We start from the raw sequence: 19,260 nt of genomic DNA, 5'->3' as shown, positions 1-19,260 counted from the left end.
AGCTTATGACCCGTTAAAGATGGCTACAAATTTTTTAATACTCTATCCATTGAAAGGTGAGGTTTATGATGAGGACAGGCTACATAATTTGTGGAACCCAGTGCAAAATGAAAATGTAGTGCCCTTTGTTCAAAAATTATAAAGAATTTCAAGACAGCAATAAACCAAGCATGGAGTCCTTTTGAGTTCAGGTTCCTATGCAGCTGCACTTGAGGTTTTTCAAAGGGTCACACACCCATGACTCCAGTCTGTTTATGACTCCTCCTCTTGAATCTGGTTGAGCTCTGGAACTGCTTTGACCAGTAGACTATGGCAGAAATGACTCTGTTCCACTTTCTGTGTCTTGGAACACTCTCTCTGGGAGCCTTGAGCTGCCATGTAAGGAGACCTACTACTCCAGCCAAGGCTGCCAGACTGGAGAGGTTGTGTGTGTAGGCATTCCAGGCAACAGTCCCAGTTGGCCCAGCCTTCCAGCCAAGGCATGTGAAGTGAAGCCATCTTGGACTCTTCAGGCCAAACTATTTGCTCCTTGGGTACCACTAAGTGACTTGAATCAGTACCACAAGGAGAACAGAAGAATCATCCAGCCGACCTCTGCCCAAATCTTGACCCACAAAATCATGAAATGTAATAAAATTGTTAGTTTAAGCCAATGAATTTGATGGTAATTTCTTCTCACACCTGGAACATGAGAAAAATTTCCCCACATTTGGTCAGGTAGCTTGTAAAATTAATAAACAATGCTGCTGCCTTTAAAAAAAATATAATTTGTAGAATAAATATCATTTGTGTAGGTTAGTGTATGTTTGGTCTCAGACTGTGACTATCAAATCTCTTGGAACATTTGTTAGAAATTGAGATCCACTGAGTTTTAATTTGTGAGACTGGAGCTTGCAAATTTGCATGTTTAGTTAGCTTACAAGTGATACTTACATACTTTAAGATCTCAGAACCACTGAGTTTGCATGAAAATTGTGGCTAGTGGCTAGGGATGATCTAATTCATTCCTACGCAAAGTGTGGTCCACCTTACAAATGTCCAGCATCACCTTAACAGATGTCCCAAGTGATTCTGACGGGGGGCAGGATTTGGCCATCATCATGTTTTAAAAGCGACTCAGAGGATTTTAATCATTAGTCAAGGGGAAAACCAATGGTTTCATCCTCTGCTGACTCATTATTGCCAACATGTGTGCAATCCCTCTTGGTAACCATCTTGGCATATATGTATATGCGTCCAGATTCCTGTTTAAGCTTTCTTTCCTTTCATCATAGTTCATCGTAGTGAGTGCACATGTGATTTTGACCATATTGATAGTATTGTGCTTCAATTTTGGAGCTGTGCATGGCATCACAAATGGCCGAAATGTCCCCAAGAAATGTATCACCTTGGGATAAATGACTATCTAATTGGATATGCAAATAGTAATAGACTTTGAAGAGAAAGGAATTTTACAGAGGGAAGGGATTCTAATTCTCATTAAAATTGCCAACCTTCTCTGAGCCCGTTTAGTCCTACTCAGTTCTACCACCTGAACTGATTCCTAAAGTCCCTTGCTACAAAGTCTATAGTGACTGATTTCAGGAATTGATTAACAATGGGGAACATCTAATCTGATTAAGCATCTGTGATTTAACATTTCTACCATTAGGGGACAGTATAACTCAGGAAAAAATTTGGCTGGTAATTTGTATATAAAAAACAATCATTTTTCTCATATGAAGATAAAGATTGTAAAGAATTCAGTCCAGGTATTATTGTTTTCAGTAGTGATCATCTGCATTGCCTTACTTAGTTCCCATCACAAGTAATCACATGACTCTGGAAATTAGTCATGAAATAGACAAGAGTAAGGGTTTGCAAACTTTTTCTATAAAGGACCAGATAGTAAATATTTTACATTTTGTGGGCCATATGGTCTCTGTCTCAGTTATTCAACTCTGCCATTATAGCACAAAACAGCCATACACAATACATAAATGAATGGGCATGTCTGCATTCCTATTAAACTTTATTTACAAAAACAGATGTCAGGGTTTGCTTTAGCTTGAGGGCTGTAGTTTGCTGACCCCTGTACTAGAGGGGTAGTTTTCAAACCTGGATAATTTTCAGAAGTACTTGGGGAGCTTGTTAAAAATTGAGTCCTGGACCACACATCAAATCTACTGAATCAAAATATCTGTGGATGGGGCCCAGGCATCTGAATTTTTTAAAGTCCCCACATGATTCTGAAGTAAATTCTTATTTAGCAATCATTAGGCCAAAATAAAGTTCCCCTTTTAGGGAACTATAAGGTCCTCCTCGGCATATTGTAATATTTTCAATATCCGAGTAACTATCCATGGTGCAAAAGATATAAACGTAGAGCTTAGGCTCAGATTATCTCTGTGGGTACTTTCAAAGCACATCAATGAAGGTCTCATTCCCATATAAATGTTTGTATTAAGTGACTGGTTTGGGGGTTGTTTTGTACCATAGCACATCCCAGCCTGTCCTGACTGATAGAGGGCCATACTGAATTACTTTGAACTGGGAAGGGGAAGAGATTGAAGACATGGAAAAAGGGGAAGGAAGAATGTAGAGAGATGGTGGAATGTTGTATAGTACTTCCCCAAAATGTCCCAAATCTTCAATAAACTTCCACTCTCACAAAAAACTTGCTGTGATTGGATTTTTGATTTTTTTATTTATTTTTTTTTTTTGCAGAAATTGGTGAAGGCGAGGGGTTTAATGCCTAGGTGAGTACAAGGGTGAAACAAAGGCAACACACACAGTGGAAGGGAAGTTGGATAAGAATATTTTAAATATGGAGTATCCAGTCCTCATGAAGTATATTCTCTAAAGATAGGGTTGTCCTGGGCCGTTTTGCCTTGGACTAAGGAAATGTATGGGTATATAGAAGGCCATGCTTTGAAAAGAGCTGCAGTGGGTCTTGTTAAGAATATGCTATCAAAGATATTTACTTGTGGTTCTAAAGCATACTGCACATTTTGGACATTTGTTTAACAAATAAAATAGGTCTATTTTTCTGGGGCAGAAGCAGCCTCTGAGATGCAAGAAGCCATTTCTTGCTTGCTTGCTGAGGCATGTCCCTTTGTTTCTGAAGTTCAGGACTGTTCTCCCCACTCCTCCCATCCCTACTCACATTCAGCTGTACAGTTAAATGTAACCTTAATTTCTTTTATGGAACCACACATCCCAAATCTGGTACCCAATGTCCACTTAAGACTGTCATTAGTGACATCACTTCTTACCCACACTTATGACCCACATGGCAGGAAGCAGTCAAGGAGCCAGATTTAACCAGCTCCTACAGAGAAAAAATGTAGTCTTCTTCACTACTGTATAAAATTGAGAAAGGATATGACTTTTCTGACTTAAGTCAGACACTGGGGAGTCAGCTGAGATCTGTTGTTGCAAGAAAGAACTATATTTCTTCATAAGAAATATATGGATAGTATTTAGTATTTGAACCATATTTTCTCAAGAAACAATGTTAGATCAGGTGGTATTGTTTCAGCTCAGCACACAGAATACTATTTATGCTTAGTGCAGAATAAAAACAACTCAAATACCATTGTATTTTGTATTCTCTGGAACCATGCTCTTAGCATATTAACTCGGATTTTCTAGGAATACATTGATCCTCAGGTTATGAAATCTTAGATATCACCCCTGTTCATGTTTGTGGCCTGTTAAACACTATGAAGCGGACACCTACAGAAGGAAATGATAAAGAGTAGCATAGAAGTAAATGAAACAGAGAATAGGAAAACAATAGAAAAGATCAACAAAACTGAGTTGTTTTTTTGCAAAGATAAACATAACTGATAAAACTGGAGTTGGGCTAAGAAAAAAGGAAAGAAGACTCAAAGAAAACATAGAGGAAAAGCTCCTTGACATTGGTCTTGGCAGCAGAAGCAAAAATAAATGAGTGGATCACATCAAGTTAAAATGCTTCTATATAGCAACAACAAGCAAAAAACAATCAACAAAATGAAAGGTGAACTGTGGAATGGGAGAAAATATTGTTAAACCATATATCTGATAAAGGGTTAATATCCAAAATATATAAAGAACTCATACAACTCAATGGCAAAAAATTAAATAATCCAATTAAAAAATGGGCAAAGGACCTGAATAGACATTTTTCTGAAGAAGACATACAAATGACCAACAGGTACACGAAAAGGTGTTCAACATCACTAATCATTAGGGAAATGCAAATCAAAACCTTAATGAGATACCACCTCACACCTATGAGAATTGCCATTATCAAAAAGACAAAAGATAGTTGTTGGTGAAAATATGAAGAAAAGGGAACAATTATGCCCCACTGTTGGTGGGACTGTAAATCAATACAGCCATTATAGAAAACACTCTGGAGCTTCCTCAAAAAATTAAAAATGGAACAATTATATGATCCAGCAATCCCACTTCTGGGTATATATCCAAAGGAAATTAAATCACTATCTCAAAGAGATACATGCACCCTATATTCACTGCAGCATTATTCACAATAGCCACGACATGGGAACAACTTAAATGTCCATTGATGGATGAATGCATAAAGAAACTGTGGTACACATACACAATGGAGTATTATTCAGCCCTAAGAAAGAAGGAAATTTTGCCATTTGCAATAATGTGTATGAACCTGGAAGGCATTATGCTAAGTGAAATAAGCCAGACACAGAAAGACACTTTTAGATTTCACTTGTATGTGGAATCTAAACAAGTTGAATTCGTAGAAGCAGAGGGTAGAATAGTGATTACCAGAGGTGGGGGAGGTAGGGAAAATGGAGAGATATCAGTCAAAATATCAGTTATAAGATGAATAAGTTCTGGGGATCTAATGTATTGGATGATGACTGTAGTTAAAATATTGTATACTTGAAGTTTGCTAAGAGAGTAGATCTTAAATGTTCTCACCACACACACAAAAGAATGGTAACATATGAACTGATGGATGTGTAAACTAACCATATTGTGGTAATCACTTCACAATATATATATATCAAATTGTCACTTTGTATACCTTAAATATGCAATGCTATTTTCAATCATATCTCAATAAAACTGGGAAAAAATGTGACTCCACTACATACCCATCCAAATAACTAAAATAAAATGAAAAAGACAGACAATTTTAAGTGTCTGCAAGGACAAGGATTTGGAGCAACTGGAACTTTTCTACTCTGAGGGAATGTAAATTGACACGAGCACTTTGGAAAATTGTCGCCTAGTATCTCTTAAAGTCTGGTCCTAGGCACAAACCTTGCAGAGATGCATACATATGTTTGCCAAAAGACATGTACCAGAATTTTAAAAGTAGTATCATAACTACCCAGGTTCTCATCAACAGTAAAGTGGATGAATATGTGGTGGTATAATCACAGAGGAATACTACACAATAATGAAAATGAATAAATTACTTCAACAGGCAACAACATAATTACATTTCACAAATGTAGAGTGAAATAAGCAGACACAAAAGAATTCATGTTTCATGATGTCATTCATAGCATGTTCCAAAGCAGACAAAAATAATTTATGATGATAGAGGTCAGAGTAGTAGTTTCTTTGTGTATGAGAGAGAGCCTGGGGCCTTCTAGGGTGCCATACGTTCTATTCTTTGATCTGGGAGGTAGTAACATGAGTTGTTCACTTTATAAAAATTAACTGAGATTTAAACTTATGATTTTTGCATTTTTCTGAATGTCTACTATATTTTAATAAACGAAATTTATGCTTAAAAAATTAAAAAGTATTGTTCACTTTTTCTTTAGAGGATTTTAGATTTTGATGCCACCTTTTTCATCTCTGTGCAGTTTTAGAGCCACAACAATATTGCTCAGAATGTTGGAGCTATGTTTTCACCATAGAACATTCTCCAGCATTCGTCCTTTCCAGTTAATCCCTGAGATTTTCCAAAGCTTTGGTGTAGTGGAAGGGAAAAAAAGGAGGCACTGAAACACACCAGGGTTTTAATCCCAGCTCTGCTATTTTCTAGCAATGTGACTTTTGGCAAGTCACTTTACCTTTGCCTTTTTTCTGCAAGTCTTTTGTTTTTCCTTAATAGTAAAATGGAGTTGTCAATAGGTGCGTCATAGACCGGCTGTAAGAATTATATTTGATATCACAGGGTGACTGAGCTTTATCTCGCATGATCCCTTCTCAGTCGATGGTAGCTCCTTGTTCCCTCACCTCCCACCCAACCCTACCCACTTGCATCTGGGAACTAAATAGAACCAATTTCCTGAATAAGTTAAAAGGTTGATGTTCAGATGGAAGTAGGTCTGACATTATATGCATCATTAATAAAAGTCAATGAACATATGGCTGTCACTTCCTTGTAGTTCACTTACAGGGAAACCTCACCGATGGGAAATTCCACCCAAAAGCCACAAATGGAAAAGGAGAAAAGTGATGTCTGTAAAAGTCCTTGCACTTTCTGTGGCCAACATTCACCTAATTCACCGGAGAGGATCTGAGGTTGCCATGAAGGTCCTATGCACTATTATGTTAGATATTGGCTCCCAAATTTACAGTGGATTACAGGGCAGGAACACTGCAGTAGTGAAAACAGCAGCTGTGGCCTGAAGTCAAGGAGGAAGCAGGGAAACTGTAAAAATTAGGAGAATTATTTTTTAAAGGGGGTAGTGTAGAATTTTTAAAAAAGGAGTTTAGCATTCCTGTTGTCCCTTTGAACATTGTAAGATAGTATAATAATCTATGCCAATAATAATTATACCTTAATTTTCAATAAAAGTATGTATTTTATGTTTTTAGTTGTTTTAAGTATATTGGAAAGTACGTAATACTTTTTTAATTTCCATTTTTTAAAAAGTAGGTAATATATAATATGTAAGTAGTTAATATATTTCCTTAAAAAAGATGTTGGTGACCCTTCATCAAGAAATTTAAGTTATCTTGAAATTTCAGTTTATAGAATAACTGTGGATGTCACTTACTTCCACTCATGCCTCTGTGTGTGCGTGTGTGTGTACATACACACATATAATTAATTCTTTTAAAAGATTTTGCTATAAAGATAATATATTCATGTAAAAATATCCTCTTTGAACTCTACATTGGGAGATTTACCCAGTTACTAAAAGAATAAAAATTCTTAATTCTAATATGGTTTCACAGAACATTGCTGCAGTGAGGTCTCAGAGGATAAAACCACATCTATCAAATACTATTTCCTTGGATTATGAACAAACATCCTTTGAGTAAGTTATATCCTTCTTTACCTTAAGAAATAAAATATCAGGCATCTCATCATCTCCTAAAAAGTAATTTTTGTCTCTCTTTCCTCCACATTAAATTATCTTGAATGTTTCAACTTCTTAGAGTAAATTGGCTTTCCCAGAACTACCTATGTTTTTGAAATTACTTTTCTTTCCTTAGAAGTAATTTCTGTATATGATTGAACTCTGTGGCGAAGTTCCGGTCCTGGGTAATTTTTCATTAGTAACTTCGTGGACTTAAATGCAATACTTGCAGAAGCCACATATAAATTGACAATATTTATTGTCAATACTCATGACTTAATTTTTTATTTTTTCCTCTTCTTTTAAAAACTTTTTTCCTCAAAATAAATCAAAGACTTAGATCCAACAGATTCTGGAGTTCTACTTCCATTTAAAAGGAAAAAAATTATATCTTACCTTCATTTAGATTCAAGTATTTAAAAATATTATTCCATCTCTCCATATTTGCTTGCTAGTTATACATTTATGTATTAATCTTTTCATGGTTGCTATAAACATTTCAACATGTATCCGTGGTTTATTAGAGTTTATTATGAATTAGAACTTTTAGCATTTCTCATATAATGCAAGAATTTAAAAACTTAAACTCTATATACTCTCCTTAACTTTTGTGCTTTTGTTGTCATGCATTTTATTCATATATATATTTAAAATCCTATAAGACACAATTCTTTTTATATAGTTGATGCTTATTCATATTTATGCCCTTTTTACCCTTTCTGTTGCTTTTCATTCCTTGCTGCATTCTCCTGCTTCCATCTGGGGTCACTTGAAAATTCCCTTAGTAATCTTCTTTTAGGAAAAGTCTGCTGGTGACAAACACTCTCCGTTTCTGTTTGTGTTAAAACATCTTTATTTCACTTTCTTTTTTGAAGGATGTTTTTGCTGAATATAGAATTCTAGACTGGCAGCTTTTTTAAATTTTAAATGTGTCATTCCATTTATTTCTAGCTTTCATTACTATGTTCCACATTCAGCTATAAGTCTTATTACTGAGACCTTGAAGATAGTGTCCCCCCCTACCCCTGCCTTCCATGCCTGCTTTTTGATCTGCTCTTTATCTTTCATTTTCAGCAGTTTGACTATGATTTTTGCATCCTGGTTGGGATTTTAGTTTCTTGAGCTGAAGGCTTGATATCTTAGGTTGATAATTTTTACAAATCCTAGCCAATCTCTTTGACTCAAATAATGTTTTTGCCCAAATCTCTCTCTTCCTTTTCTGGTTCTTTGATTAAATGTGTGTTTGACTTTTTCACTTTACATTATATGTCTTATCTGTTTTCTACATTTTCTATTATTTTATTCTCATACTTCAGTCTGGATGTTTTATACTAACTATCTTCAGTTTCACTAATCCTCACTTATACTGACTTTAATCTGCCTTTGGAATCATCTATTTAATTCTCATATTTATTCATTTAGCTATATTTGCTTATTTATACTAGAATTTTAGTTTAATTCCTTGAAAAGAGTTCAGTTCTTTCATAAAATTCTCCATATTGTCATCTATTTTCTTTTTTGGTTATTCTACTATTTTTTAATTTTTATTTTTTATATATTTTTAATTGAAGTATAATTGATTTACAGTGTTGTGTTAATTTCTGCTGTACAGCAGAGTGATTCAGTTATACACACACACACACATACACATACATTCTTTTCTATATTCTTTTCCATTATGGTTTATCACAGGATATTGAATATAGTTCCCTGTGCTATATGATAGGACCTTGTTGTTTATCCATTCTATATATAATAGTTTGCATCTGCTAACCCCTAACTCCCAATCCATCCCTTCCCCACCTCCCCTCCTCCATGGCAACACAAGTCTGTTCTCTAGGTCTGTGAGTCTGTTTCTGTTTCATAGATAAGTTCTTTTGTGTCATATTTTAGATTCCACATATAAGTGATATCATATGGTGTTTGTCTTTCTCTTTCTGACTTACTTCACTTAGTATGATAATCTCTAGGTCCATCCATGTTGTTGCAAATGGCATTATTTCACTCTTTTTTATAGCTGAGTAACATTCCATTGTGAATATGTACCACATCTTCTTTTTCCATTCATCTGTCGGTGGACATTTAGGTTGTTTCCATGTCTTGGCTATTGTAAACAGGGCTGCAATGAACATAGGGATGCATGTATCTCTTTGAATTATAGTTTTGTCTGGATATATGCCCAAGAGTGGGATTGCTGGATCATATGGTAACTCTATTTTTATTTGTTTTTTTTTTAGGAACCTCCATACTGTTTTCCATAGTGGCTGCACCAACTTACATCCCACCAACAGTGTAGGAGGGTTCCCTTTTCTCCACACCCAATCCAGCATTTGTTATTTATAGACTTTTTTTTTAAAATTTGTTTATTTTATTTATTTTTGGCTGTGTTGGGACTTCGTTGCTGCGTGCAGGCTTTCTCTAGTTGCGGCGAGCGGGGACTACTCTTCGTTGCAGTGAGCGGACTTCTCATTGTCGTGGCTTCTCTTGTTGTGGAGCACGGGCTGTAGGCGCACGGGCTTCAGTAGTTGTGGCACATGGGCTCAGTAGTTGTGGCTCGTGGGCTCTAGAGCGCAGGCTCAGTAGTTGTGGCGCACACGCTTAGTTACTCCGTGGCATGTGGGATCTTCCCAGACCAGGGCTTGAACCCGTGCCCCCTGCATTGGCAGGCGGATTCTTAACCACTGTGCCACCAGGGAAGTCCTATAGACTTTTTGGTGATGGCCATTCTGACTAGTGTGAGGTGGCACCTCATTGTAGTTTTGATTTACATTTCTATAATAATTCGCAATTTTGAGCATCTTTTCAAGTGCCTCTTGGCCATCTGTATGTCTTCTTTTTTTTTTTTTATTGGAGTATAAGTGCTCTACAATGTTGTGTTAGTTTCTGCTGTACAATGAAATGAATCAGCTATATGTATACCTATATCCCCTCCCTCTTGGACCTCCCTCCCACCCCCACATCCCACCCATCTAGGTTGTCACAGAGCACTGAGCTGAACTCCCTGTGCTATACAGCAGGTTCCCATTAGCCATCCATTTTACAGATGGTAGTGTATCTATGTCAAACCAAATCTCCCAATTCGTCCCACCCTCCCCTTCCCCCTCTGTGTCCACATGTCCATTCTCTACGTCTATGACTCTATGGAGAAATGTCTAAGTCTTCTGCCCATTTATTGATTGGGTTGGTTGTTTTTTGTTATTGAGTTGTATGAGCTGTTTGTATATTTTGGGAATTAAGCCCTTGTTGGTCTCATCATTTGCAAATGTTTTCTCCCAGTCTGTAATTTGTCATTTCATTTTGTTTATGGTTTCCTTTAACTGTAGAAAAGCTTCTAAGTTTGATTAGGTCCCATTTGTTTATTATTGCTTTTATTTCTATTGCCTTGGAAGACTGACCTAAGAAAGTATTGCTACAATTTATGTCAGAGAATATTTTGCCTATGTTCTCTTCTAGGAGTTTTATGGTGTCCTGTCTTATATTTAACTCTTTAAGCCATTTCGAGTTTATTTTTGTGTATGGCATGAGGATGTGTTCTAGTTTCACTGATTTACATGCATTTTCCAACTTTCCCAATACCATTTGCTAAAGAGAATTTTTCTCCATTGTATATTCTTGCCTCCTTTGTCAAAGATTAATTGACAGTAGGTGTGTGGGTTTATTTAAGCACTCTCTATTCTGTTCCATTGATCCATATGTCTGCTTTTGTGCCAATACCATGCTGTTTTGATTACTGTAGCTTTGTAGTATTGTCTGAATCTGGGAGGGTTATGCCTCCTGCTTTGTTGTTTTTCCTCAGGATTGCTTTGACAATTCTGGGTCTTTATGGTTCCATATAAACTTTAGAATTATTTGTTCTAGTTCTGTGAAAAATGTCCTGGGTAATTTGATAGGGATTGCATTCAATCTATAGATTGCTTTGGGTAATATGGCCATTTTAACAATATTAATTCTTCCAATCCAAGAGCATGAGGTATCTTTCCATTTCTTTGGATCACCTTCAGTTTCCTTAATTAATGTTTTATAGTTCTCAGCATATAAATCTTTCACCTCCTTGGTCAGGTTTATTCCTACATATTTTTTTTTTCTGGATATGATTTTTAAAGGGATTGTTTTACTGTATAGAACAGGGAACTCTACTCAATACTCTATATGGGAATAGATTCTTAAAAAGAGTGGATATATGTATATATATAACTGATTCACTTTGCTGTACAGCAGAAACTAACACAACATTGTAAATCAACTCTACTCCAATAAAAATTAATTAAAAATATGATAAATGGTATAGGATTTTAAAGAAAGGATTTTTTTACATTCATTTTGTGATATTTCATTGTTAGTGTAAAGAAATGCAACCAATTTCTGTATGTTAATCTTGTATCCTGCTACTTTGCTGAATTCGTTTATCAGTTCTAGTAGTTTTTGTGTAGAGTCTTTAGGATTTTCTATATAGAGTATCAGGTCATATGCACATAATGACAGATTTACCTCTTCCCTTACAATTTGGACACCTTTTATTTCTTTGTCTTGTCTGATTGCTGTGGCTAGGACTCCAGTACTATGTTGAATAGAAGTGGTGAGAGTGGGCATCCTTGTCTTGTTCCAGATTTTAGTGGGAAGTCTTTGAGCTTTTCACCATTGAGTATTATATTGGCTGTGGGTGTCATCTATTTCCTTGAATGTATCTTCCAGAAATCTCACTAGACCAAAAGATTTCAGTAGACAACAAATCTGCTGAAAGATAACTGCTGCACTGGCCTATTGAATCTTATCTCTACAGGAAGGAAAAATAAACACAAGATATAAAGGTTAAAAGTCATGAGAATTATATGTAGCAAAAGAGAGGGTGATCTGCATTGATGACATAAAATGGTGATAGAATTTAAATGCTGAATAGGACTTTGGTGATAATGTCAGGTAAGCCCACCATAGTGCCTAGTGTCTTGCACCTAATGAACAATCAATAAGTCTATATTATGAGTGCATTCTCTAGATGAGTGAATCAAGCCCAGAAGATGACCTGCCCAAGAAACACAATACAAACATACCTAAGATGGAGCTCAACTCAGGAGAATGTCACACAGAGTTGTCATCTCTACAAAGTATCTTCCATTGACACGTCATTTTCCTTTATTTATTAGACTTTTTATTATAAAAACTGTAAAACATATACAAAGTAAATAGAATGATTTACACAAAGTAGATAGAATACTGAACACTGAATACATATCAACAAAGTTCAGAACTGTTCAACATTCTAATTATTATTTCATGTAATTATTGTTTCATCTCTTCCTTTATCCACTCTCCAGCCCTCAATTTATAATATTTTTGAGGTAGAATTTATGAACATTGAAAAGACAAATCATAACTGTGCAATGTTGGCATGTGGATCTACTCATGTAACTGTTCTGTTATGGACTGAATTATGTCCCCCTAAAGTTCATAATTTTAGGCCCTAACCCCCATTGTGCCTGTATTTGGAGATAGGGCATATAATGAGGTTAAGTGAGGTCATTAGGATGGGTCCTTAATCTGATAGGACTGCTGTCCTTATAAGAAGAGGAAGAGACACCAGAGATCTCTCTCTGCACCCAGAGAGGATCACGTGAGCACACAGCAAGATAATGGCCACCTACAAGCCAAGGGAAGAGGCTTCAGAATGAAACTAAATCTGCCAGCACCTTGATCTTGAATTGTCGGTCCCTAGAATTGTGAGAAATAAATTTCTGTTGTTTAAGCCTCCCAGTCTGTGGTGTTTTCTTATGGCAGTCCTATCAGACCAATACGCATATCTTACCATGATAGAGAACATTTTAACCTACCCAGAAAATTCCCTCATGTCTCTTTCCAGACTGTCCCTATTTGCTCTTCTTCTCATTCTTGAGACAACATTTTTTACTTTAACTTACATTTGTTTTTTTAAATTGAAGTATAGTTAATTTGCAATGTTGTGTTAGTTTCAGGTGTACAGCAAATTGATCATATATATATAAAATATTCTTTTCCAGATTCTTTTCCATTATAGATCATTGTAAGATATTGAATATAGTTCCCTATGCTATACAGTAGGTCCTTGTAGTTTATCTATTTTATATATAGTAGTGTGTATATGTTAATCCCAAACTCCTAATTTATCTCTCCCCCAGCTCCCGCTCTCCCCTTTGGTAACCATAAGTTTGTTTTCTATGTCTGTGAGTCTATTTGTTTTATAAGTAAGTTCATTTATATCAGTTTTTAAGATTCCACATATAAGTGATATCATATGATATTTGTCTTTCTGTCTTACTTCACGCAATATGATAATCTGTAGGTCCATCCATGTTGCTGCAAAGGGCATTATTTCACTCTTTTCTATGGCTGATTAATGTCCCATTGTGTATATATACCACACCTTCTTTATCCGTTCATCTGTTAGTGGAAGTTTACTTGCTTCCATGTCTTGGCTATTGTAAATAGTGCTGCAATGAACATTAGGGTGCATGTATCTTTTCAAATTAGAGTTTTCTCTGAATATACGCCCAGGATTGGGATTGCAGTATCACATGGTAACACCTTATATTTGTTTTGCCTGTTTAAGAAATTTCTATACGTGAAATGACTCAGTATGTTGTCTTTGTCTTTCTTTTGCTCAGTATTATATCTGTGAGACTCATCGATGTTGTTGTATGAAAAGTAGTTAATTCCTTTTCATTGTTCAGTAGGATTCCATTGCATGAACACATCACAATTTATCTGTTCCCATAGTGATGGACACTTGAGTTGACTTCAGTTTTTGGCTATTGTGACTAGAGCTGCTATTTACATTCTTGTACAAGCCTTTTTGTGGACATAAGTTTTGATTTCTCTCAGATAAATGCTTAGGAGTAGAATTGCTGGGTCAAAGGATATGTGTATGTTTAATTTCATAAGAAACCACCAAACCTTTTCCTAAAGTGGTTGTATCAATTTTACATTCCAGCTAGGTATGTGTAAGAGTCTGGTTGCTCTGCATCCTTGCCAACATTTGGTATTTTTAGTCTTTGGTATTTTAGCCATTCTAGTGGATGTGTAGTGGGATTTTAGCTTGTATTTCCGTAATGATGAATGATGTGGAACACTTTTTTTATGTGCTTATTGGCCATTTGTATATTTTCCTTTGTGAAGTGTCTGCTGTGAGTATGCTTATTTTTAAATAATTTATTATTATTATTATGCTGTCATTGTTGTTGTTGTTATAGTGATTCATTATATGTTCCGGATATAAGTCCTTTGTCAGACATGATTTGTGGATATTTTCTGTAAGTATGTGGCTTGCCTATTCTTTTTCTTGATGTTGTCCTTTGATGAGCACAAGTTTTAAATTTTGATGAAATCTAATTTATCAAATTTTTCTTCTATGGTTATCACTTTCTACATTGTAAGAAATCTTTGCCCACTCTCAGTTTATGAAAATATCCTCATATTTTTTCTTTGAAGGGCTTTATGGTTTTATTTTTATGTTTAGGTCTATGATCTACCTTAAATATTAACATACTTGAGATACACTATGTATATAACTTTGTAATTTGTTCCCCCTCTATTTCATCAACCTTTTCACATGTCACTGAAAACACTTCATGAATATTATTAGGGACTGTATAACTTTCTATGCTATGGATGTGCCATAATTTATTTAACTATTTATCTTGGGACATTTAGGTTGTTTTCTGTTATAAATAATATTTGCAGTGAAAATGGTGGTTTTTTTGCATATATATGTGCATTTTAGATTATTTCTTTTGGGTGCATTCCTAGAAGGGGAATCACTGGGCCCAAAATATGGAACATCTTTAAGACGCTTAATACACATTACATCCCCAAATTACTTTCCAGTAAATGTGACAGCTTAAATTCCCTCTAGCAGCATATGAGAATAGTGATCTCATCATATCCTCTCAATGAGTATTAGCCCTCTGTAAATATTTTTTCCTTTGGCATGTTAAAGAAGATATTTCATATAGTGTCAATTTGTATTTCTTTTATTATTAATGATTTTGTACTTTTAAATTAGATTTATTAATCTTGTTTTCCTCATTTTTGAATAGCCAGATCATATAATATGCTCACATGTCCATGATTTATCAATAAGGATCCTACCTTTATTTCCTGTTTGTTCCACGAATTTATATATTAAAGGTATTAGTCTCGTTTCATTTTATACTCATATTATTGCCAGTTTTTGCTTGTGGTTTTTGCTTATGATTTTTGATGTTGTTAGTGGTTCTAGTCAATTTTTTGTCAGTGCTATAAAGATATTTAGAAATATATGAATTATAAAATTCCAGAGGCAGGGGAAAGGTAGTAATGGTGAGCTAAGCATAATAGCTTCCACTGGGATGGGAGAGTAAGGACTTTCATCTTTGACCTGCTCAGAGATTACTATGTATTCAGGAGTAGGTCCCATCTTTATCCTCTGCCTGTTTCCCTATGTATAAAATACAGATAATCCACATACCTATGGATAAATGCTAAAAATTTATGTAACTCCTAGATGATAGTATAGAATAATTAAATGCAAAATATTATGCCTATAAGCTATGTTAACTTACATATTGTGTGCTGTCTAGAGATCCACTTTCTTTTTTATATATTTGTAGGAGATAAGAATGTAATAAAATACATGTATCATTTTATATTTATGATAAAAATAAATTTATTATATTTAATAAAAACAGCTCCTTAAGAGAAAAGACATGTCATTGAAAGCAGATTCAATTGCCAATGTATACAATACCCTAGGAAAATTGAGGAAGAAAGAAAAGCCTTAATTAATGGAGAGGATGCATTCTAAACACTCCCTTTACTATCAGACACAGCTGTGCTTTCTAAAACCTTACATGGGCAGCTACTCCCCTTGGTAGTTAATACTAGAATTCACAAATATTCCTTATGGACTCAAGCCATCTTACTTATATCAAATTCCCTCCTTTGGATTATGAAATCATAGACTCACAGAGTTGTAGACCTGGAAGATTTGAAGACTATCTTGCCTAGTTTTATAGTTGTGAGAACTGAGACCCAAAGAGTTTCACTATTTTTCTCAAAAACTAGTGTTTCTTAAAAACTAATGCTAGGCCCAGACCAGAACCTGAAGTTCTTGCCTTCTACTCTGGAGATTTTCCATAGCTCTACATTGAGTATAGGAAGTAAGTAAGTAAATTTTAAAAAGCACAGCTACCTCCAAATGAAAAATAGGACACTTCAAAATTTGTACTTTTTATAAAATCTGTTAGCCCAAGAGCCAACAGGCTTTCTTGTTCTAAAGCAATGGCTTTATTATTGTGTTTCTAATATAACAGGAAAGAAACCACCAAATCTTAACATGTGGAAAATTATGTGTTCAAAAAGAATTGTAAATTATGACTTTCAGAGGGTTTGTCATTTGCCTGTAGAGTGTATCCAGCTTTACAAGGCTTTCTACCAGATGTCATAAGGCAAAACTTTTGGAGGTGTTTTCCATTTGCAACTTAAGAAAAAAATATATATACACATCTGAAAATCTCTTTTGAATTTACTTCAAAGGAAAAATATCTGCTGCAAAGACTGTTCAGCTTATTTATGGAAAATGAATTGTCATTTCATTTTAGAAAAAGGCAAACAAAGCCATAAAAAGCATTGCTCAGAACTGTCAGAGATTCATACAGCTTTTAAATCAGAAGGAAAGCTCACTGCTGCATATTAAGCTAGTGCTTTGTTATGGCAAACTAAGTAAGTGGTTGAAATGATGAAATAAAAAATTCTAGTGTTAACAATGATAAACATCCTATCTACACTCTTGTTAACCACTGCAGAGCATGACAAATGGAACCAATCCACTGACCTTTGTGGAGTAAGCTCCTTTCTGTTGGCTGTGTAGAAAGCTTGTTATTATCTAAATTTATTTTAAGTTAGATGGACTGTTGTTTGGACAAAATATAGTTCTACTAGTTATCAGTAAAAAAGGACCTAACTAAATGCTATTAATTTAGTTACTTTCCCTGAAAACATCTTTCTTCCACACATAAGTATCCATATAGACATATTGGAAAATAAGGAAGTCTGAAGTTTTTTGAGAATCTTTCTGAAAATTAATTAGGAAATAAGATATTAAATACAGGATTATTAAAGTACCGTCAATAGATTTAACTCGGTGAGGCTAGCTTAGCAAAATTGCCCATTTTCCCCCATTGTACTTTCCTACAGAACATTAAAGTATTCTAATTAGATTCTCATAGAATAAACTACAGTGCCAATACTGGCAGTTATGGTTTACATTTTATTGAATCAAGTGTCTATTTTTTGTTTTTTGAACACTTGGACCAGTGACTCTTTGTGCAGCTGATATAAATGAGTTGGTGTAGGCCTTTTACTGTGAGCCCATTTCAGAGATGAATAAGCTTGGTTCTGGATGGAGAGTACCTATGAGTCCCTTAGCAGGTCGAAAAGGTGAGTGGCGGAGTGCTCAGCATCTAGAATTCAATTCCTGACACCTGGTCCAGAGCTCCCTCAATGACTGAATGCTAAGAATGAGTTCCTTTTGTAGCACACTAGGCAAAGGTAATACTGGGTGTTTTCATTTTGTCACATTTTTCTTAATGCAAATGGAAAGAGAGATGTTTTTAAATAAATTTACCAAACAGTTCTTTTTTGGGAGTTAATTCAACAGGAAACCTATTATAGTTTCCCTTTTCTAGGTCAAGAGAGAAATATTCCAATTCTCAGGGGATTTTTGAAATATGTATCACAACTCCCAAAAGAGAATTATAAAATCAGAACTATGATTGCTTAAATAATGATTAGAGTGAAGAAATGAACTCTATTCTAACATTCTAGTGCATTGCCAATGTAGCTTTGACATTAACTTGACATGTGTCTCAGTTCAGTAGAGTAGATTCCACAGAATTATTTTTTAGGAATGTGCTTTATAATGCTTAAAGAAAAGAATGATGTTGAATGCATCAAGAACAGCATCGAGGGTCTTGGGGGCACAGAGCAGTAGAGTAGAATGAGGACTCATATGTTCTACAGGGATAAAGATGGTCCCTGACAAATATTGAAATAATGTGACCACTCCATGGTAATTACTTTGCAAATTTTGCCCCTGCATGGGGCTTCTTGTTAAATCAGGAAAGACAAAATTTTCAAGCATGAGACTGTTTAAGATTTTAACTAAAACTCCTGTGAGAAATAGAAACACAAACAGGATGACAATAATCATTCAGAATGGTGACTCTCACCCGATTTCCTGAAGATTTTGTCTATTTATGTTGAACTCTTGATTTTCACTCCTTGAAATTTAGCAACCAGGAAAGACCACTTTATTGGAATCAATTCTAATTATTTCCAGAGCATTAATCAGAGACAAAGTCAACATTTATTCACCGCAAACTATTAATTGGTATTTTCTACATGGTTATTTTTTTAGCTTTTGAATTATGTGAGTGAGATAAATGAAATTTTTATTTGGGATGGAAAGGATGATATATTAATCAGCATCTTGTTTGTTCTGTAGTAATTGCCTTCTTTCAGTCCTTGGTATTTTAGGTTATGCTGATGTGTGTATGGGAAAGCCAGACCCTCAGCAACCCTGCCAAAAATTGATTAACAATCAACAATTTAGTTTGTTTATGTATTAATTGTTCCATTTCAGACTGTTTTATTTAACCAAGGTTATTACCCTTAATGGATATAACTTTAAGCAATTTGTTTAACTCTTAGTATAGCCTTAGTATTTTATCAGAATTTTTAAAATGATAAAATGGGAACAGAAATATAGTCTGCTTCACAAAGTTGTAGTCGGTGGGAGGAGATAATATCTATAAATTGTTCAACCCAGTGCTGGCACATAGTAAGCACTCAGTAAATGAGTTATGTTAGTATTACTGATGATATTCTAAAACTTTTATGTTATGTATATCTATGTGCACATGTGCATGAGTATGTGTGTTTTGCCTGTAAAAGCATGTTTATTTTTCAGTAG

The 19,260-nt window shown here is 35.0% G+C and overlaps 1 long non-coding RNA gene across 2 annotated transcripts in view; it reads left to right on the top strand.

The window, feature by feature from the left end:
• The window catches only part of LOC132365236 (uncharacterized), a 120,488-nt gene that overhangs the window by 2,476 nt on the left and 98,752 nt on the right, over positions 1 to 19,260 (top strand). The window contains exons 2-4 of one of the 2 annotated variants that reach the window (XR_009503060.1): positions 2,707 to 2,738; positions 7,156 to 7,238; positions 9,518 to 10,060. This is a non-coding gene — a long non-coding RNA (uncharacterized LOC132365236). Of the gene's footprint in view, positions 1 to 2,706; positions 2,739 to 7,155; positions 7,239 to 9,517; positions 10,061 to 19,260 lie in introns of those variants that run through there. The other variant, XR_009503061.1, reaches the window with a different exon arrangement.

The sequence above is a fragment of the Balaenoptera ricei genome, chromosome 4 (genome assembly GCF_028023285.1).
Source record: "Balaenoptera ricei isolate mBalRic1 chromosome 4, mBalRic1.hap2, whole genome shotgun sequence".
Lineage (NCBI taxonomy): Eukaryota > Metazoa > Chordata > Mammalia > Artiodactyla > Balaenopteridae > Balaenoptera > Balaenoptera ricei.
The sequence above is the reverse complement of the archived record's forward strand: the minus strand, read 5'-3'. Positions and strand labels throughout refer to the sequence as shown.